The sequence below is a fragment of the Zootoca vivipara genome, chromosome 13 (assembly GCF_965207765.1).
Source record: "Zootoca vivipara chromosome 13, rZooViv2.hap1.1, whole genome shotgun sequence".
Classification (NCBI taxonomy): Eukaryota; Metazoa; Chordata; class Lepidosauria; order Squamata; family Lacertidae; genus Zootoca; species Zootoca vivipara.
In genome coordinates, this window is record NC_142596.1 from 51157722 (window position 1) to 51180197 (window position 22476).

The 22476-nt window shown below is 46.5% G+C and overlaps 1 protein-coding gene across 2 annotated transcripts in view; it reads right to left on the reverse strand.

Moving 5' to 3' along the window:
• CARD11 (caspase recruitment domain family member 11) overlaps positions 1-13230 on the reverse strand; it is a 107911-nt gene extending 94681 nt beyond the window's left edge. The window contains exon 1 of one of the 2 annotated variants that reach the window (XM_088656975.1): positions 13050-13230. The gene's annotated coding sequence lies outside the window, so the exon portion shown is untranslated. The remainder of the gene's footprint in view (positions 1-13049) is intronic. The other variant, XM_088656974.1, reaches the window with a different exon arrangement.
• Positions 13231-22476: the final 9246 nt, after the last annotated feature.

Sequence of the window (22476 nt, forward strand, 5' to 3'; positions counted from 1 at the left end):
GGTGTCCAGCTGATTAGCATTCTATGGCCTTTTAAATAGGTCTGCGGGAGGGGGTTATTGGTTTGTCTTTGTTCTTATTTTCACCACATATTTTGTGCTTTTTATATTGTAACTTTATGTTGTGAACTGCCCTGAGATCCAAAGGAGGAGGATGAGGAGGAGGAGGAGGAGGAGGAGGAGGAGGAGGAGGAGGAGGAGGAGGAGAGAGGCTAGAGACAACAGTTGGCTGAGCAATGAAGTTGACTTTTGTCTTTACAATAGAGGTTGCTGGACATCTGCCAGGAGCTGCATGCTAACTGTGGGTGGGGCCAAAGCCAGAAGTGGGTGGGGCCACTCCCATTCACTCTCTGTTTCCCCCCTCTTCCTCTGCCGCAGAGATGCACTGCTCCTTCCAGAGGTTTGTATGGATTATTTTCCAAGGGCGGTTGAAATTTCTCCATGGGGCTGTCTATACTCCTAGGACAGGCATAGGCAAACTCGGCCCTCCAGATATTTTGGGACTACAACTCTCATGATCCCTAGCTAACAGGAGCAGTGGTCAAGGATGATGGGAATTGTAGTCCCAAAACATCTGGAGGGCCGAGTTTGCCTATGCCTGCCCTAGGGCCACAGGTTGCCGACCCTGCTCTAGTGAAAAGGTGCAAAACCCCAAGTGACTTTTGCAGGGAATCAAAGAGGAGAGAAAGAAGTGGAGAGACATGCTTTCTCCCCACTCCACCCCACCCCCTTTTTAAACAACTCATTGGTACCAATTACACACCTTTGAGAGTGACCCATTATAACTCTGAAAGCCCGCGAAGATATTGGCAAACAGAAAAGCTAGTCTCAAAAAATGTTCACCTCCATTAAAACTATTGACCTGAGCTGGAGGGGGTGGGGAGCAGCCTCTAAGCAGTGGGAATGTCCCCACAGACAAACTCTTAGGCGTGCCCCCCCACATGTATCTATGCCTGTGAGCATTCCATCAGCAGAACTGAGCTTAAAAAATAATAATGAAAGGAGCAGCAGAGAGAAGGCACTTTAATAAACCTGAGTCTTCCCAACAGAGGTCAATGCCAAAGTTCCCCACAACTAATAAAACAGCAAAAGGCTGGGAGCTATACAACTTGTTTACATGGTCTGGGGACGCAGAGTTGCTGTCCATCCGTTATCCTGATGGAACGTCTTGTTATGGGCTTTGAGGCAGCAGAAAGCGAAGCAAAGGGGTATTTTTGCAAAGGAGCCTTATCATCAAAACCAGCAAGATTCATTATTCTGGTCTCAAGTATATCAAGAAATATTCTAAACTAAGTCAACCACCTGTACAGCTGAAGACATGGACACAACATGAGAGCTCCCCACTCTAAAGAGCTTTTGACGTGGATGTTAGCTGCAGCCAGGATTTCGGTAGCCCAGCAATGGGAAACCATGTAAAAGCATGTTGCTGCCTAAAGGGCAACAGCAATTGGTGCGCCCACTACCCCAAATGTCAGGGTATATAGGACTCAAGGCCACCCAAGTCGTTTGGGGACCCAAGGCATGAAATCCCACAATCACCTCTCCCGTTCTCTGGCAGTAAAAATGCAACAATAAATTCAACACCTAAGAATTTGCTTTTGACATGGGTGTTGGCTGCAGCTAGGATTTCAATAGCCCAGAATGGGAAAACGTGTCTCTGTGTGGTATAAGAACTTACAGACTTTGGCTATTTTGTGTGTGTGTGGGGGGGAAATCACACATAAACTGTGTGTCTCCAGAGGGGAGGAGGATCCAGAATGCATTTGTGTCATCTGATGGGACGTTATTATGCTTCAGACTTAGACGCTCAACATTCACCATCCACACCAGCTCGGGAAATATGGGCGTCTTTATTTATATTGGTGTGTCCCCACTTTTTCACTCCTGTCTCAGCAATGTCTGTGAAGACTTGGACCTTGGACATGTCCACAGAATGGAAGATGGCAGGATCCCCAAGGACATGCTGGGGAAACCCAGCCAGATGGGCTGGGTATAAATTTTTTTAAATTATTATTTTGTTGTTTAGTCGTTTAGTCGTGTCCGACTCTTCGTGACCCCATGGACCATAGCACGCCAGGCACTCCTGTCTTGCACTGCCTCCCGCAGTTTGGTCAAACTCATTATTAAAATTAATAAAATAATAATAATAATTATTATTATTATTATTATTATTATTATTATTATTATTACGAGCTGGTTTCCAGCACCAGGCCCATTGGTAGGCCAACTCTGGGTTACATAAATATTTGCAGATCTGACATGAAGATTGGTGACATCAACCTTGCCATGTGGGAATCTCTTGCAGATGACCGCTGTGCCCAGAGACAGTCAGTCAGTTCATGCATCCATAGCAGTGGCCGGAGGAGGAATGGCCGCTGGGAGGAATCGCAGAGAGAAGAAACTCTGTCATGCATCTGCATCAACTCAACCGGATGCCTTCATCTGCCTCGGCTGCAACAAAACATGTCTCTCCCATATCGGTTTCTACAGCCACAGCAGGCTCTGCAACCTTTCAATGGTTTAAATTCATCCCCGAAGGCATTGTCTCCTCAGACAGATGGATGCCAACCCATTTATTTCTTTTATTATTTATTGTTCTCTTGCTGCACTATTGGGTTGTTAAGTAAAATAATAATAATAATAATAATAATAATAATAATAATAATAATAATTTATACCCCGCCCTTCAGGGGCACAGTTACCCTTTTCAGGACCAGGGAGTCCTCCACACCTGCCCGTCTCCTGTCCCCCACAAACAGTACTTGGCAGGATTCAACCTCAATCTGTTAGCCGCCATCCATCCTCCAACCGCCTCCAGGCACTCACACAGGACCTTCACCGCCTTCACTGGTTCTGATTTGAAAGAGAGGTAGAGCTGGGTATCATCCGCATACTGGTGAACACCCAGCCCAAACCCCCTGATGATCTCTCCCAGCGGCTGCATATAGATGTTAAAAAGCATGGGGGAGAGGACAGAACTCTGAGGCAACCCACAAGTGAGAGCCCAGGGGTCTGAGCACTCACCCCCCCCCACTTTCTGAACACGGCCCAGGAGGAAGGAGCGGAACCACTGTATGACAGTGCCCCCAGCTCCCAATCCCTCTAGACAGTCCAGAAGGGTGTTATGGTTGATGGTGTCAACAGCTGCTGAGAGATCCAGCAGAACTAGGAAACAGCTCTCACCTTTGTCCCTAGCCCGCTGGAGATCATCGACCAGTGTGACCAAGGCAGTTTCAGTCCCATAATGAGGCCTGAATCCCAACTGGAAGGGATCCAAATGGTCCACTTCTTCCAGGCGTGCCTGGAGTTGTTCAGCAACCACTCGCTCAATCATCTTGCCCAAGAATGGAAGATTTGAGACTGGGCGATAGTTGGCCATATTGGCCGCATCTAAAAATGTTTTTTTTAAGAAGCGGTTTAATAACCGCCTCTTTCAGCAGGTGTGGGAAGGCTCCCTCACAGAGAGAAGCATTCACCACTCCGCAAAGCCCATCGCCCAGCCCTTCCCAGCTAGCTATTATAAGCCAGGATGGGCAAGGGTCAAGGAGACAGGTGGTTGGTTTCACTCGTCCAATCAGCCTGTCCACATCCTCGGAGGTAACAGATTGAAATTGATCCCACACAATGTGACTAGACAGGACTAGCACTCCCTCGCCCCGGCCCTGCTCCCACGGTGGAGTTTACCTCTTCCCGAATCTGAGCGACTTTATCTGCAAAAAACTTTGCAAAATCATTGCAGGAGATCATGGGGCCCGTGCTGGGCCCCGATGGAGCAGGTGGTTCCGCTAAATTGCGAACCACCTGAAAGAGTCTCCTGCTGCTGTTTTCTGCAGATGCAATAAAGGCGGTGAAGAAAGTCTTCTTCGCCGTCGCTACCGCCACTTGGTAGGCTCGACACTGAGCTCTAACCCATGTCCGGTCAGCTTCAGAATGAGTTATCCGCCACTGGCGCTCTAGCCGTCTCAGCGATTGTTTCATTGCCCTCAGATCCGTGGAAAACCATGGGGCTGTCCGGGCTCCATGCAATCGGAGAGGGCGCTTCGGGGCCAGACAGTCAACATCATAATAATCCAGCAGGATTCAAGCACGGCATGCTGAGAAATTTGGTAATAAAGATTGGAACTACCCCTGGGGAGGCTGCCCAGCAGGCAAAAGCAACCTTCCCCAACCTGGTGCCCTGCAGATATTTTGGGAATACAGCTCCCATTAGCCCCCCATTCAGATCTACCGAATTGCACAACAAGCAAATCTCCATCGAATTTTGCACTTCTCCACTTTTATTTTTTGCAATGTGTTTCTCCAGCCAATCAAAGTGTGCAAAAAATATGCATGTTAGGGTAAGGCAGGCATCCCCAAACTGCGGCCCTCCAGATGTTTTGGCCTACAACTCCCATGATCCCTAGCTAACAGGACCAGTGGTCAGGGATGATGGGAATTGTAGTCCAAAACATCTGGAGGGCCGAAGTTTGGGGATGCCTGGGGTAAGGCATGCATAGAGATGCAAAAAATAACATCCCAAAATGCATTCTATTCAGGGGAATTCCTTGCAAAAATGCACATATTAAGAGAAATTTGCACTAAGATGATGATGAATTTTCATGAGGACTTAAAAAAAAAAGTAAGAAAGGAAATCACTAACCGATGCTGAAATGTGGATAACGGGAAAGTGTGAAACCGAGAGAAGCCAAAATCAACAGATTCCCCAAATTGAAAGATTTGGTGGCTAGTTTTAGAGACTTATTAATAGTGTCTTCTTTATTGTGATTTGTTTGTTTGTTTGTTTGTTGCATTTATGCCCCCCCTTTTCTCCGAGGAGCCCAAGTTGTGTACATGGTTGTTCCCCCTCCTAATTTAATCTGCACAACAGCCTCGCAATGTAAATTAGGCTGAGAGACAGGCAGTTGACTGACTTCCCAGGTCACCCAGTGAGCTTCAGGCCCGAGTGGGGGATTCGAACTCTGGACTCTCCCAGGTCCAAGCCCGGCACTCTAACTGTGATGCGCAAACTCTGACTTGCTAACTGTCTTGCTTGTGAGGGTTCAGCCCCAGAACCTATTCCCAAGCCCAGGGTGCAGCCTTGAAAAGCATGAAGCAACTGTGGAGAGTAGAGTGCCTCTGAGCATGTGTAGGGACTCTCTGTGCACAATGCATCCAGAGGCTAACTAGCAAGGCTTTGTCTCCCCCCACTCTTCCCCGCAGGCCAGCCGGCACCGTCCTTTTCCTTTTTTGTCTGTGATCAAGGGAAGCGAAAGGGAGAGGAAACACGTGGGTGAAACATCGTCGCTGGGGAGGAAGCAGCAGTGAGAGTTTTGCTAGCAAAATAATCACGGCGGGGCCTGCAGCCAGAGAAAGAGCGCGGCAAACTGTGGGAAGGAGAGAACAGTGTGTGGGAGGCCAGAAGAAAGAAACAGAGAAGAGGAAGAAGATGAGATTGTGAATGAGTAACACGCAAAGGGACTATTTATAGGCCAAAGGCTGTGTCACACATCCTTTCCCGAAAGGGAAGCACAGCGAGGGGAAAAAAAAGTCCCGTCCCCCCCGATGTGTGTCTGAGGATCAAAACATCATTTCCCCAGTTCACCTTGCCCCATTCATGATCTCATTTATTTCTATTACTTTAATAAAAGTGTTGTCTTTGTCCATGGAGTTTTCTTGGCAGGGATACTGGAGTGGCTTGCCAGTTCCTTCTCCAGGTGGATCACGTTTAGTCAAAACTCTCCACTATGACCTGTCCATCTTGGGTGGCCCTGCATGGCATAGCTCATAGCTACTCTGAGTTATTCAAGCCCCTTCGCCACGACAAGGCATTGATCCATGAAGGGGACGACAGAGGACGAGATGGTTGGACAGTGTTCTCGAAGCTACGAACATGAGTTTGACCAAACTGCGGGAGGCAGTGGAAGACAGGAGTGCCTGGCGTGCTCTGGTCCATGGGGTCACGAAGAGTCGGACACGACTAAACGACTAAACAACAACAACAATAAAAGTGTATGCCACTTTTCAAGAAAACCTCTTCCCAAGCCACATGCAAGGGAAGGTGCGTAGCTCAGGGGGTTAGAGCATCTTCTTCACATGCAGAAGGTCCTGGGTTCAATTCCCAGGGACATCACTTGGGGCCTGCAATTTCAGGGCCACCCCGTGTAATGCCAAAAATCTGTCTCTTGCTCTCCATTCTAAATAATAGTAGTGGCGCTCCCTGAGGCAGTACCAAGGCTCTGCGCCCAGTGCGACCAAACCGTTTGCGCTCTCCTAAATCTGCCTCTGGTGACAGGGCTGCGAGAGACCCTCTGCTTGAAACCCTGGAGATCTGCAGAGGGCGATGGGTGGCCGCTAGATCCAGGATGGTTAAGCTCTGCCTCCACAGTCAGAGGCAGCAATGCTTCTGAATACCAGATGCTGGAAACCACAGGAAGGGAAAGGATCCTGCTACAGTATTGGGTTTCCTATAGGCACCTGGTTGAGGATGCTGACCTAGATGGGCCACTGGCCTGATCCAGCCGACTCTAATTCATGCTCTTACACAAATGGTCAGTGACTGACAATCTGGCTTGGGGTAAGCCAGATTTGCATCTTTGTATGTCAAACCTACATGGAAATGCAATTTAAGACCATCTAAAACACCACCACTGGGACGCGGGTGGCGCTGTGGGTTAAACCACAGAGCCTAGGGCTTGCTGATCAGAAGGTCGGTGGTTCAAATCCCCATGATGGGGCGAGCTCCCATTGCTCGGTCCCTGCTCCTGCCCACCTGGCAGTTCGAAAGCATGTCAAAGTGCAAGTAGATAAATAGGTACCACTCCGGTGGGAAGGTAAATGGCGTTTCCGTTTGCTGCTCTGGTTCACCAGAAGCGGCTTAGTCATGCTGGCCACATGACCCGGAAGCTGTACGCCGGATCCCTCAGCCAGTAAAGCGAGATGAGCACTGCAACCCCAGAGTTGTCCACGACTGGACCTAATGGTCAGGGGTCCCTTTACCTTTAAAACACCACCAAAAATATCTCAAAACAGCATTAAGAAACATGACTAATGAAGAGGACCAACCCTAATCTTTCCTAGGTGGCCTTTGGCAAAGTACCAGTTCCCCAGCTTACAGCATGGGGATGATGCTACATAGCTCAGTTGGTTAGAGTGTGGTGCTCATAATGCCAAGGTTGCAGGATTGATCCCCACATGGGACAGCTGCATATTCCTGCATTTCTGGGGGTTGCGATCCTCAGGGTCCCTTCCAGCTCTACAGTTCTATGATTCTATGATCTACGATCCTACTTGCAGGATGCTGGAAGGCAGAGTCAGTCAGAAGGTAGATCTACAATAGTATATGATTCAGAAGTGTTTGCCAATGGCAACCGTGGCAACAAAACTCTTTCCTCCCCGAGTCCCAAATAAGGCTCCTGAAACAAAGGGTTTTTCCAGACTGATGTTGCTTTTGGGGTGGGGGTCCATCACACACAGACAAAGTCAGGTTGCACAATTATAATTGATCGGGAGGTCTTGCGAAACAAACCCGCTCCCCTAAAAGATCAGACTTTTTTGCAGTAAGGAAATGGACAGGGAGCACTGGTAAGTGTGAGATAATTGTGCTCATTAAATAGCTGGAGTTGCCTGAAGACATAGGCCATGTGGCAAGTGCCCCAAGAATGCTTGGGGGGGGGGAGCGGGTCTCCGTTCTGTAATCTCAGTCCTGATTCTGAAATTGGTGCTAGGAACTCAAATAAGGATATGTTGAGTATTACCTCCTTCACTTGAGCCGCCGTATTTGCCATCACCAACTGCCCTGCACCCACCCAACCCTGGCGATGGTTGATGGACTTTAGGATTCTAGCAAAATATAGATCCCGCAAGCCTGAAGTCTGTGCACCCCATTCTGATCACAACCATTTAGGCCCAGCCTGCATTCACAGGTGCGAAAGCAGAGACGATGGAATGAACTGCATCGCTGTAGACGGTGGGTGGGAAATGTCATTTCTGAATGCTACATAAAACAAAAACAAAAACTCACTATAAAGAGAAAACATCAGCTTCTACTTCTGCCTTTTCCTGCTGCTAATTTTCTACTTGTTGTTTTTGTACTATAGCAAATCATTTCCAACAGCCTGATTTCCCACTTGCAGCCTGAGGTGGCACAGTCCATGCTACCACCTCCATTAATTCTAACCTTGGGCTCTCTGTTGTCCATGTAGACCAGACCCAGGGTGCTGCATGCCAATGGTTTTCAAAGAACATTCTTTCCCAAAGGTGTCATGGGCTTTGAAGACACTCGAACTCAGGGCGCAAGGGAGAAACGTGCTAAGAGGAAGGCACGCTTGGCAAATCCACACCGTGATCAACTCCCACCCGGAAACATCTGTCCCCACTGTGGAAGGACGTGTGGATCCAGAATTGGTCTCCACAGCCACTTATGGACTCATTGTTACTCGGTTATGAGGGATCACCAAAGAAATGTTTTGTTTCCCCCCCTCTTTTTTCTCTCTCCTCCCCCCTTTCCTTATGTGTTCTATATTATGAGTATGAATGAGTATTTGAATGTAGGATTCTTGTTACTTTTTTTTCTTTCTCTTCTATCTTTAATTTCTTTATGATTATAAGTATTATTAGTATTTAAGTTTGAATTAAGTTTGATGTTGTATGAGATTAAATCTTATATTATATTTCCATTATTATTTCATTATATATGATTTTGTATGTTATTATTTCTATATTATTTATACCATTGTTTCTTGAGAGTGTATGTGTTTATGATAGTGTATTTTTATTTTTATTTCAATAAAGTTTATTTTTTAAAATTTAAAAAAAGAAGAAAGGTTTCAAGGAGTGCACCAGGGAAGAGGATCAATGAGAAACTCAGGAATGGTGGCAGAGCTTCCTTGAAAGGCAACTTGCCCACCACTCCTGGTTTTCTCTGTGCAACATGAAGCAATGGGCACGTTGCAGGAACTGTGCTGCATTTGTGGTGGGGATGGTGAGGACCAAGAGGCACCTGCAACTGTGGTGGACAGACCTCAAGCTTGCGGTGGGAACTTCTTCCTTCCTTTTTCCTAGAACTCTCATGGTCTACCAGACAAGAGTCAGATACAAAATGCTGGCTCAGTATCAGGGACCAGAATGAGCCACACAATGGGCTGGTCTCAGGGCCGAATTTAGGTTTGAGGAGGCCCTAAGCTACTGAAGGTCATGGGGCCCTTTATATGTCCAGCTGTCCTTTGTCAACAACAAATTGTCACTGTTTTTGTGTGTTGAATATATGCTATATGGTAATTTATGGACCTAATAGGTATCTAAAGCCATTTGCACATAACAAAATATGTATTTTATCTTATATTTTAGAAATGTACATCCAGTTATTTTTTTCCCTTTAAATTTTTTGCCCCCCCCAAAAGAGTGGGGCCCTAAGCTATAGTTTGTTTAGCTTATACAGTGGTACCTCTACGTACGAATAACTCTACTTACGAATGTTTCTACTTACAAACGGAGCTCCATCCGCCATCTTGGATGCGGTTTAGATAGGATTTTTTCTACTTACGAATTTTTAGATAGGGTTGCTTCTACTTACGAATTTTCCCCCCAATGCATTCCTATGGGATTCGACTTACAATTTTTTTCAACTTACGAATGTGCGTTTGGAACGCATTAAATTCGTGAGTAGAGGTACCACTGTACGTAAATCCAGCATTGGCTGGTCTGTATAGACAAGAACAGATCAACATCTGAATTCTTAAATTATAAGGGTTGCTAACCTCAAAGCAGGCAGCAGAGTTGAACAAAGATCTTGCCAAAGACAACCAGGTAATGCTCCTATTTTACAGGGGGCTGAAAAACAGGCAATTATTTGTCTATGTGCAATATTATTCAATTTTGTTAACATGTTTGGAATCAGAAAGGCTTGCCGATCTACTGCAGATCGCCCAGTGATCTACCCGGTAGACTCAAAATCTGCTTTCTGACAGCTTCTGCCCTGGAACATGCTCAAGAATGAACTGCAACATTCAGGAATCTCTTGAAAAAGAAAGGTGTCTGGCCCAGAAAGCCTGAAAAGGACAGCCATATGATATGAAGCAATTCAAACTCTCCAAGCTCGTATGCATACAATCTCTAGGGGCCACTTGTCAAATTTGCTTCTCTCCCACCTCCTTTTGCTCCTTCTCTTCCTCTTCCTTGCAGTTGCTGTTCCTTTTGAAGCATCTGGAGTGGCAAGATATCCTTGCTTGTTTTCTGCCAGGTTGCCGAAGTGCCAAAGGAAGAGGTTAATTTGTGCCACGGCTCAGGTCCCCCAGTGCCTGTGCTCAGTGCCAGCATTCAACTCCAGAATGCACCAAGTGCCCCTGAGCAGACACAGGGGGAATTTCTCCTTGCCAAGGAACAAATGCAGAGTCATAGATTGTCAGAGTTGGAAGAGACCCTGGCAGCCCAGCCCTTTTGCTCAAGGCAGGATCTTGCAATAACAGTAACCCTGGCAGATGACCTAGTCTAGCCCTCTGCTCAAATGCCTCCAGCCAAGGAGAGCAGGATGCCTCTGGAGGCTGGCTGCTCCCGCTGCCCAGGATCTCTTAGCAGCAGGAAGCCTCTCCTAACCTTTAGCCAAAATCTTCAATTTCCATTCTTTGGCCCTCTGAAACAGCAGATAACACGCTTGGCCTGTCTCCTGCGTGACAACCCTATCACACAGACATTTAAAGATCACCATCGTGATAGACACACCACACATTTGAAGCACATGACTTCCCACAAATAATCCTGAGAACAGCTGTTTGTGAGGGTGCTGGGAACTGCAGAGCTGTGAGTGGTAAACTACATTTCCCGTGGTCTTTGGGGAGGAAATCATGTCTCCCCTGATTCTTCTCTTCTCTGGGCTTAAACACAGTCAGCTCTTTCAACCGCTCCTTATAGGACCGGTGCACAGTCACTACACATCAAAAATTAGGGTTCCAAATGATGTCCTGGCATTTCCACACTAGCCCACTTTTCAGTGGCTTTCTTTCTCCAGCCAGAAAATGCATCTTTCATTATGGCAGACTTTTGCCTGCTACGACTTACATATGCAGGCATTTTTTTCCCTGTGATCTGGGCTAGTGGTTTTCAACCAGTGTGCTGTGGCACCCTGGGGTGCCTTGAATGATGGCCAGGGGTGCCGCGGGTAACACTGGCCACTGGCCCTCTTTCCTTCCCTTCCTCCTCTGGTCCCCTTTCACGTCTCTGCTTCCCAAAGGCTTGCACAGCTGTTTGTTGCAGCTGCCCTGGCTACAAGCGCCCCAGGAGAATGGTGCCTCTGGGGCTGGCCAGGGGGTGCTTCCCAGGCTCCTGTAGGGCAGTGTGAGGAGGCACCTCTCTTTCGGGCACGGGGGGGGCAGCTCAGAGACCAGGGGCAGCAGCTGCGGCTGCCCAGAGGACTCCCAAGGAGGAGGCAGCTGCTGCTGAGGGAACACTCCAAAAGGGAGGGTGTTTGAAAAGGGGGTGAGGGGTCGCCAGCTCTGCAGGCAAGGGGTGACTTAACTGGGCTCCTGAGCCCCACAGGGGTGCTGCAGAAAGAATGTAGTTGGTTAAAAGAGCTGTGGACCCAAAAAGGTTGAAAACCTCTGATGTAGGCCATTGCTGATTTTTAACAAATTAATTTTTAAGGTTGTTATTACATGTATTTTAATATTTTCAATTGTGTTGAAATTTTAAATTGTTGTAAGCCGCTCTGAGTGGTGCAGGGTCACAAGAAGAGTGGAACAGAAATATTATGTATAAATAAATGAATGAATGAATTAAAAAAACACCTTGTATAGACGAATTGAGTCATGCATGTACAAGTCCCGTTGAGTCTGACTCATGAAGATTATTTCAGTTTAGGAGAGAGTTGCTGTTGCACCAATGATGGTGATGGTAGAAAGATGAATTGTCATCAATCTGCCTCTTTTATGAAGTGCAACAGGGCAGATCCCTGCCCCAAAGACCTTACAATCAGGGGAGACAAGGGAGGAAAGGGAGGAAAATGGAAGGAGGATGTAAACCATCCAGAGATTTTGTTACATTAAGCGATCATTTTGAAAAACAGATAAACAATAAGCTCTTGCACCAGCTTTTACAATGGAGGGAACCCTACTTTCAGTTAGATATAGGTATGCTTAGTTACAGCAGAGAACAGGGACTTGCGGTGCAAGGCTCATCATGCCTATTCAGAAGTAAATCCTATTAAATCCAATGGGGTTTACTCTCAGGAAAATGGAGGATTTCTGCCTAAAGCTAGGGGAAACTCTGGGACTCCCCCCCCCTTTCTCCTCTTCTGTAGTGAGATCTTTCCCACTGTGCCTGCTTGAAATGTGAAGGCCAAATTTTCCAGCTGATGGAGGCAATTTCAGTGACTTGGAGGTGATTTCTGGGTTTGGGGAAGGGAAGAGGAAATCTGCTATTGCTTGTAGCCAAAGTTCAAATTGGGAGTAATAACTAGGGCTGTGGGTGTTTCTCCACAGCTTTGATCTGCAGAACTGGCCCTCTTACTGGCACCACATAATATTCCTTCCACATTGGTAAGAAATCAATATTTTAATGTAGCAACGGCCCTTTGGAACTCCCTGCCTATTGACCGTACCATTTTCGGCACCTGCTAAAAACATTTGCTTTTTGTTTAGACTAGCCTGTCCAGCCATGTACGGTAGCATACTGGCATGTGCTTTTTATCACTGACTTAGAATTTTTAATAGTTGTTTTTAACTGCTTTTGCCTATGATTTTATTGCTTTCTTCTTTTTGTAAACTACGTTGAGTTTTTTTTTAAAAAAGAATCAAGCGGTCTATAAATTTCATGAGATAAATGAAATAAAGACCAATAACTCTCCGCCACTGCCTCCTCCCTGAACGGCGCTGCTGGGCTTACTCCGGAGTATGCAAACCAGGGTGCCTAGGACTGAGCAAGCGAGAGTGGCCAAAGATTATCTTGCCAGTCCTGAACCACGTGCGCCAGGAAGAGAGTCCGTGATCCGTTGGGACCGAGTTTCCCAGCCAGTTTTACTTCGGTGCGAGGTATTGAAAGAGAAACAAAACCTGAAGCAGAATCGGAAGCGAAGCGGATCTTACCGGCTCTGGTGTCTTCTTTGTCAATTGTCTTCGCGAGCCGGGCTGCCTGCCCAGAGGGCGATCCCGGAGCGCATCCTTGGCGCTTGTTGCTGCTCGGATCCGACGCGAGGCTGTTGCTGGAAGAGGAGCGGAGTCAGCCGCGCTGGGGACGCCCGGCGGAGGGGCGCGGATGAGGCATCGCGGAGAGAGACGGGAGGCGGGGTGAGAGAGAAGGAGGGTGGGGGGGGGGAAGAGGCAGGAAGCCGATTTGCAGAAAAACTTTAAAAGAGAAGTGACAAATTGAGAAGAGTGCTACAGGACGCGACAGTGCGCTTGGTACGCGGGAAGCGTTGCAGCCAGGGCGCGCAAAGCAGGAGCGAAAGCGCTGTGTGTGTGTGGGGGGGGGGGATTTTGCAAGGGGTCACCCTGGGATAAAGGTAAAGGGTAAAGGGACCCCTGACCATTAGGTCCAGTCGTGACCGACTCTGGGGTTGCGCGCTCATCTCGCATTATTGGCCGAGGGAGCCGGCGTATAGCTTCCAGGTCATGTGGCCAGCATGACAAAGCCGCTTCTGGCAAACCAGAGCAGCACATGGAAACGCAGTTTACCTTCCCGCTGTAGCGGTTCCTATTTATCTACTTGCATTTTGACGTGCTTTCGAACTGCTAGGTTGGCAGGAGCTGGGACCAAGCAACGGGAGCTCACTCCGTCACAGGGATTTGAACCGCCGACCTTCTGATCAGCAAGCCCTAGGCTCAGTGGTTTAACCACAGCGCCACCTGGGTCCCACTCACCCTGGGATACCGCCCCCCCCCCCAAATCTTTCTCAGCCTCCTCTATAGTTGACGGAGAGAGGGTGGCTGCTTCTATGAACCTCATTTATTTTATAAAATTTATACACCACTTGACTGCAAAAAAGGAGAAAACCTAAAAGCGGTGAAATCAATTTTAAAGAAACCAGCTCTACTTTATAACGTACGGAAGTTAGAATACTAAAACAGATTAAAATCCTCTCGACTTTCTAGGCATCTTGTCTAGACAGGAATGTGTTTCAAAGGAGCCGAAAAGAGGACAGGGAAGAAGGTGCCTTCTTCTTGATCTCAATAGGCTCCGAGGGTCATTTTGCTGCCTCTAAAGGATGGAGGGCACAAGGAGAAGGGGACGACAGAGGATGAGATGGTTGGACAGTGTTCTCGAAGCTACAAACATGAGTCTGACCAAACTACGGGAGGCAGTGCAAGACAGGAGTGCCTGGCGTGCTCTGGTCCATGGGGTCACGAAGAGTCGGACACGACTAAACAACTAAACAACAACAACAGCATTTGCTAACTCCAGTGCTTTTCTTCTAGGAAAAACGGTGCTGGTTCTGTGTACCTGTGAGTCCCCCCAGAAAAGAGCACCGGGCGGCTAACCCTCTTAGTTTTGTGGCATTCCTTCACTTACATTGCCAATGATCACATCTATGCTTGAATGGCAGTTCCAATCTAGTCTGTATTTGTCATGCTCACCTTTCCAGCTGCTGGAGGATATTTTTTGCTGTCCTCTGAAACATCCACAGGCTCTTGTGGTTTTGTGGCACTCCTTCTGTTACATAGCCAACTGCCTCTGTTTTTATGGCAGTTTCAATCTAGCCTGCCATGTTTCCTTGCAAGAATGCCATGTGGCCTTAGACTGGGTGTGCGTCCTACATTTCCCACCTGCCAAGGCCAAGACAGGCCCCTCTCTGCCAGCACAGCAACAGGGGAGAGGAGTGGTTTCAAGAGCCAGATGGGCTGTGGGTCCTGTGCCCTTTGAGGCAACCTTTCACAGGGGGCCATGATGAAAGGCCTGAAGTGGTAACTCCTGCCTTTCTAGTGGCCCTGGAAGTGCTTTTAAGAATATAAGAAGAGCCTGCTGGATCAGACCTATGTCCAGCATCCTGTTCTCACAGTGGCCAGCCAGATGCCTCCACAAGAAAGACCCGGGTGCAGGACTGCTCTCCCCTCCTGTGGGTTCCAAGATCTGGTGTTCAGAAGCACTACTGCCCCCAACAGTAGTTCTTCTTCTTCTTCTTCTTCTTCTTCTTCTTCTTCTTCTTCTTCTTCTTCTTCTTCTTCTTCTTCTTCAATAAATCTTTTTATTTGATTTTCAAAAGGAATAAAAAGAGATCACAAAAATTAAAAAGAGATAACAAAAGAATAAACATAACACCAAAAAACAGTACGAAATTCAAATAACAAGATTACTCTAAATCTCTTGACTTCCCCCCATCCCCTCCATGGATCCTTTTGATTCTATTTTCAACTGCATATACTGTATCAATACTTCTCCAATTTTTCATCATCCTAAGTTATCTATATAATCAATTACATTACAAGTGTATTTAAAATCCTGCTAATGTTTTAACCTGTTCACAATGATTTTGTATGTACATTATAAACACACACCCGTTTTAATTTCTTGTCTCCTTGATTCCTGAGCTTCCCTGTTAATTTTTCAGCATAGTCCATTAATTTGGTTTGCCATTCTTCTCTGGTCTGGGCTGTCTCGTCCTTCCAACTCTGGACTAGTAACATCTGGGTGGTCGTTGTAGCATACATAAACAATTTCCTCTGATCTTTTGGAATCCCGGTACCTATAATTCCTAATAGAAAAGCTTCTGGGTTTTTTTTAAAAAAATAAAAGTTATTTTTGAACATTTTTTTCATTTCATTATATATCATTTCCCAGATTTTTAAAGTTACATTACAGTTCCACCACATATGATAAAAGGTATCACTGCCCCCAACAGTTGAGGCAGAGCAGAGCCATCGGTACCCCTCTCCTCCATAAATTTGTCTAATCTTTTAAAGCCATCTAGGTGGGTGGCTATTCTTGTCTCCTGTGGGAGCAAGTTGCACCGTTTAACTATGTGCTCCATGAAGAAGCCCTTTCTTTTATCTGCCGTGAACCTTCTACTTTCTCCATGCCATGCATAATCTTATAAACCTCTAGCATGTCTCCTTTAACGCGTCTTTTCTCTAAACCAAGAAGTCCCAAGTGTGGCAACCTTTCCTCATAGGTGAGCCGCTCTTTTCCTTTGATCAGATGGGTTGCCCTTTGCTGAACTCTTTCCAACTCCACAATATCCTTTTGCAAGTTTGCATGTTGGAGAGGGGTCCTCAAGGCAGTCCAATAATCAATCCAAAAGGGATTCCAACTGTACTGAAAACACATTGTTGAATATTTATAGGATAGTAGAAAAAAGAAAGAAAGGAGAACACCAGGAAGAACTTTCTGACAGTCCAGCAGTGGAACAGTCTCCCACGAGAGGTGGTGGATTCTCCTTCCTTGGAAGGTTTTAAGTAGAGCTTGGAAGTCATGGAATTGAGATTCCTGCTTGCAGGGGGTTGGACTAGATGGCCCTCGGGTTACCTTCCAGCTCTGCAGTTCTATGACTGCATGATTCACTCTGAACCTCAACCTTCTCCCCCTCTCAACCAGCAGGAGTGGTTTCCTGCTGACAGACATTACCTTAATTTAAACAGAAATGCAATATATCCCATCCTAGTGCAGAAGACAGTGACCAGGTGAGCTGTGTGTTTGCTCAATCTTTGTGACTGTTGATGGGCAACTTCAAGAACCCTGCAGGTTTCCCTCCTCCTCCTCCATCTTTAAACTGGACTGAGGCCAGCCAACATTTCAAAGAGAGGCTCACCCACTGTAAAAGCAGAACACCCAAGGCTCCTCCACATGGCAGTTTATCTTGTACTCTGTGCTGCTCATCAAAACAGTGTCTCATATTCCCATTTAACCCAGATTTATTGTTTCCCTGGAAAATTTGATAAGTAACAAAATCCCTGCAGAAATGGCAAGATATAGGAGATACAGGATGGTGTTTTGATGAGCATGACACTCAGGCCCGGCTCTAGGTGCAGTCCCGGTGGCGCTCGAGACCTGCTCGAGACGGCCCTGATGGCACTGTGTGGATAGATGCTGCACAAAACTCATATGTATGGGACAGTCTGCCCTAAATCGTACGTAAGAGTCTCACTTCATCACACAAAGGGTCTAATCACCAACTTAATGACTGCAGCAAGGCTAACCATCGCCCAAATATTGGAAAATGTTGAATACAGAGATGTTTGAGAACTGGCTACCACAACTTTGATGTTGCTGGATAAACTAACAACTCATAAAATGGACAGACATTTTTTATTCAGATTGGTACAAATTTATTTCCTACGTGGCAGCAAAGGAACAAGCATATAGGCTACCAAGATGGGGATTGATGGTATGACACTTGTGTTTGACAAAGTGATTTGATTTATTAACCCAATTACTTTTAAGTTTTTCTATATGTGTATTTCCAGGTGGGGAGAAGATTTGTTACTGTTCATAGAATTGTAGAGAGGGAACCAAGGTTCACCGAGTCCAACTGCTGCAAAACAGGAATCTCTGACCGATGACTCTCCAGTCTCTGTTTGGAAACCTCCAATGAAGGAAAGTCCACCATCTTCCAAGGAAGCCCATTCCTCTGTCAAACAGCTCTTACCATCAGAAAGTTCTTCCTGATGTTTACTTGGAATCTCCTTTCTTGTCATTTGAATCCATTGGTTCAGGTCCTGTCCTCCAGAGCAGGAGAAAGCAAGCTTGCTCCATCTTCCATGTAGCAGCCTTCAGATATTTGAAGATGGATATTCCATCAACTATCCATCTTAAATTAAATCTCTCCATTCTGAAGGAAATCATCCCTCAGTGCTCACTGGAAGGACAGTTCCTGAAGCTGAGGCTCTAATACTTTGGCCACCTCACGAGAAGAGAAGACTCCCTGGAAAAGACCCTGATGTTGGGAAAGATGGAGGGCACAAGGAGAAGGGGACGACAGAGGACGAGGTGGTTGGACAGTGTTATCGAAGCTACCAACATGAGTTTGACCAAACTGCGGGAGGCAATGGAAGACAGGAGTGCCTGGCGTGCTCTGGCCCATGGGGTCACGAAGAGTCGGACACGACTAAATGACTAAACAACAACAACATTCTATCACCTCTCAGTCTTCCCTTCTCCAGGATAAACATACCCAGCTCCTTCAACTATTCCTCATAAAGCTTGGTTTCCAGATGTGGTTTCTTATTGTATTTGTTAATTCTCATCTTCCGTTGCTGTGCCAACACTGGAAAAGAGGGGTGGGGGGAACCCACCAAGCTGTGAGCAGCATAAGGTATGCAGAGAACTGCCATGGCCACCCTAAATCAATGCAGAAGGAGGCTGGGTCACAGCAGACTCCCTCACAGTCATCCCATTTTGGAGAGTCTGATCACTCTGGGAGGTGCACTCATTTCAGCTCCCAATCTGTTGACTTTTAGACTTTTCTCTCTCCCTAGAGAGCAATTCCACAGCAATCCATGCAAGGAGTGCCCCCCCCTCAAAACGATGGCTGTTTATCAGCATAACAGCCCTGGAAGTCCCTCCAGAGGAGGAATGCATTTCTCAACCTATTGATCTGAGAATAGATCGCTTGCATCCCTCCTGAATGCTGCAGTACTGAACTCTCCTCTGCGGGACCAACGTCTCCACTGCTTGGAGTGTTTTAGAGCTCAGGAACAACATCATGTTTTATATATGCACTGACTCCTCAGAGATCATTAGCGTTAATTATGATAGTGGTCCACACTCCATTATTTCTCCCCTCTGAGGACTGATTTCCCTATCCAGGGCTATTATTCTGTTCAGTTGCCCACCTGTGGACTAGCGGCTTCCAGAACAGCTGCCATCCCCAGGCACCCTCATCAGAGACGTCCCTCTTCTGTCAAACAGGGAGACACAAGGGGGGTTTCGGGAGAGAGATCCAAACAGCATTTCCAGGAGCCCAAAGCACAGTGCATTTCAGAGACCTTTGCACAGATTTCTATACCAGGAAGGCTGTCAGCACGAAATCTTCTTTTCCGTCTCTTGTGACATCATTCTGTCTGAGTCACTGGAACCCAAGTGCAAAATAATCCAGACTATTAAGCACTCAATGGGCCGGTTGTAATATTTGATCCATCCTCTGCAACAAACTAGGTTTAAACACCTTTTTGACAGGCTCATTCAAAACATTACTACTTTTTTGTTTTTGTTTAGTTGTGAGAGATTTTTGGATGAAACTAATTATCTACATCTAGGGTGCTCAATGTGGCACCCTCAAGATAGCCCCCTTGGCACCTGCTGAGCAGTCTGCTCCTCCCAATGTATATTTCTTAATTGAGGTGCTTTTTATTGTTTGGTTGTGGGAGTGTTGCCTGTTTTGGGTGGATGTTCCCTGCTCTTTTATTAAATGTGTTTTATTTAATGATAATGATAATACAGTCATACCTTGGATCTCGAATGCCTTGGCTCCCGAACAAGTCAGCTCCCGGACAATCGAAACCCGGAAGTGAGTGTTCCAGTTTTCGAAAGACTTTTGGAAGCCAAACGTCCAATGGGGCTTCCACAGCTTCCGATTGGCTGCAGGAGCTTCCTGCAGCCAATCAGAAGATGCACTTCAGTTTTCAAACATTTTGGCAGTCAAACGGACTTTCGGAATGGATTCCATTTGACTTCCAAGGTACAACTGTAATACCCTACCCATCTGACTGGGAAGTGAGGGGCAGATGGTGCTTGTCCACCTGGGAAGGTAGCACATCCAGGAAAAGGACTATTCTGATCCTAAACCTCTGCTGCCTTGCAGGAGATCTTTAGGAGAAGAAAAGGCTAGGAGTAAACCCTACACAACTATATATCCCAGCAGAGTTCTTGAAGACCAACGCTGGGTGGTGGGCTCCACTGCTGGCGAAACTTTTCTCTCTCATTGACTCTACACGTCTCTTCCCCAAAGGGTGGGCAGTGGCGATAATCATCCCAAGATACAAAAACAGTCCCACATCGAATCCAGCGAGTTATAGACCAATCAGCCTCCTCTCTATCCCCAGCAAACTATACGCAAAACTTTGGCCACAGGAAGAGAAGACTCCCTGAAAAAGGCCCTGATGTTGGGAAAGATTGAGGGCAGAAGGAGAAGGGGACGGCAGAAGACAAGATGGTTGGACAGTGTTCTCGAAGCTACGAACATGAGTTTGACCAAACTGCGGGAGGGAGGCAGTGGAAGACAGGAGTGCCTGGCCTGCTATGGTTCATGGGGTTACGAAGAGTCGGACACGACTAAACGACAACACCCATGTAGTGAACCAAATATTAAGTTGGCAGCTTAATTTTTGGCCTAACACCATCCACCCAAACTGAATATTGGACCCTCCTGGACAAGAAGACTATAAGAGGACTTCCTAGTCTCTTCCCATAGATATGATTCAGAGTTTCTTGAGAAGAGTGATTGATGGGAGTTTTTAAAATGCGAAACATTGAAGGCAGAAATTCAGACAATTCCAACAAGAAAGAAAAGTGGGAGCATGGCCCCGAAAGACGTGTGTCCCAATTTTCCTCCGCGTCATGTTGGAAGGTATTTAAATGTGCAGTGTCAATGTGGCCTGAGTTACTTCCCTGTAACTTTTCATTACGGTATTTTAAAATCCATTCTTCCCTAGAACTTTTACAAGAAATGCATTCCGACTTGGCAACCTCTTTCGCAAAGACCCCATTTTACAGTGGGTGAAAATGATGCTTGAGTAGAGCCAAGCGACTTCTGTCTCCGGGGTCTCCCAAGACATCTGTTGCACAGAAGGAAAGAGAACTCCTGGTTCCCAGGTTTGGACCAAAGCACCTCCCACCTCCTCCCCCAACTCCACTCACCGCCCTGAGAGCACCTGAGTGAAGCTGCAAGTGCTACGGCTATTCTGTCAAAGACACCCAGAAGTACCAAGAGCAAGGCAGGGAACCTTTCTTTTCTTTCCCCATCTCTATCCTCCCGCACCAAAGTTAACGTTTGAAGCCAATAACTCGGTACTATCTTTTTAAAGGTCAATTATTATTATTATTCTTTTATTAGCAATTAGCTAATTTTTAAATGGAAACAAATTGAGAGGTGGGGGAAAAAAACCTGCACAGATATATCTTCAGAACGGATATATCTCCTCATTCAAGTTGAGTGAGAAAGGTCAGGAGGAAGGGAATCTTACATATATATATGAGCTGTACACAGTGGCAAAGGCGCAGGAAGAATAATCATAATCACCACTGTCATGATTAACATATGGCAATGTATTTATAGTGAGATCTAAACAATAATTTGAGAGAGAGAGAGAAGCGCAGTTCATGCAGCAGTAGCAGCGATGTGTAGAAAGGGGCAAGCTCCGAGCTTTGATAGGCTAGTTTTTTTCTACTTTAAGTTTAGTATTTTTTATTTATTTACTTGATGGCTACAGCCAGGTATACCACCCTTCATCTGTAGATCTCAGGGTGGTTCACAACATGAAATCACAACATGAAAAATGCAAGAGAGTTTATAATAAAAATAAGAACAAAAACGAACTAATAACCGCCCTCCCACAACACACTTAAAAGGGCATTGCATGTCTATCAGCCAAAGGTCTGGTTAAAAGAGGAACTTTTTTGCCATATGCCTAAAGTTCCATAAGGAAGGTGCCAGGAGAACCTCCCTGGGGAGAACATTCCAAAACGGGGAGCCACTGCAGAGAAGGCCCGTTTACATGTTGCCACCCTCCAGACATGAAGAAGGGTCTTGGAGGATGATTTCATGGTCTGGGGAGGTTCATATGGAGAGAGGTGGTCCTTGAGGTATTGCAATTCTGAGCCATTTAAGGTTTTATAGGTCAAAACCAGCATTTTGAATTGGGCCTGTAAACTAACCACCTCTGTCCCCTCTGGGGCACCTGGTTGGCCACTGTTGTTTATTGCATGATATTCTGACAGTTATGCTGGCTGGGGACGATGGGAGTCGTAGTGCAAAACATCTGGAACACGCCTGGTTGGCCAAGGCAGACTACCTGTTCATTTCTGCACAGTGCTGCCCTCTGCTGTTAGGTAGGACAGAGGGTGCCCAGATTCCTGGGTTTGGAAAGGGAGCATCAGCTCTATCTCTCTTCACCACAAATTTCTTAAAGCTCCAGGAACCATCGCTGGACATAATTCACCTGGAGGTGAATTTGATTTGGAGCCAGCTTTCCAGACCAGAAAAGGTGTGAATTTTATTTTTCTATAGACACTATCACTAGCAACAAGCAGTCACAAAAACGAAACTGTGAAAGCAAAAATATGCTGAGCTTAGAAGCAGCTATTGCAAAATGCATGGGCTTCATCCAATGCCTAATAAAAGGAAAGTTGATCGAGAGGTTGATGGGAACTTTGAAATGCCACTTCCGACATGTGTCGTCGGCCAGGAGCATCACAGACCCTGAGATTTCTGGGCCCAAACCTGAGATCTAGGAGTGTCCCCTGGTGATCCAATGGAAGTGGTCCTTGGAGAAGGAGGTTAATTGGGAAGGGGGACAGAGGAGAGCAGATCTGCCAGGGTGTCTGTTATAATTTGCAATCAGCTGCTGCTGGGCTGTAGCTTGC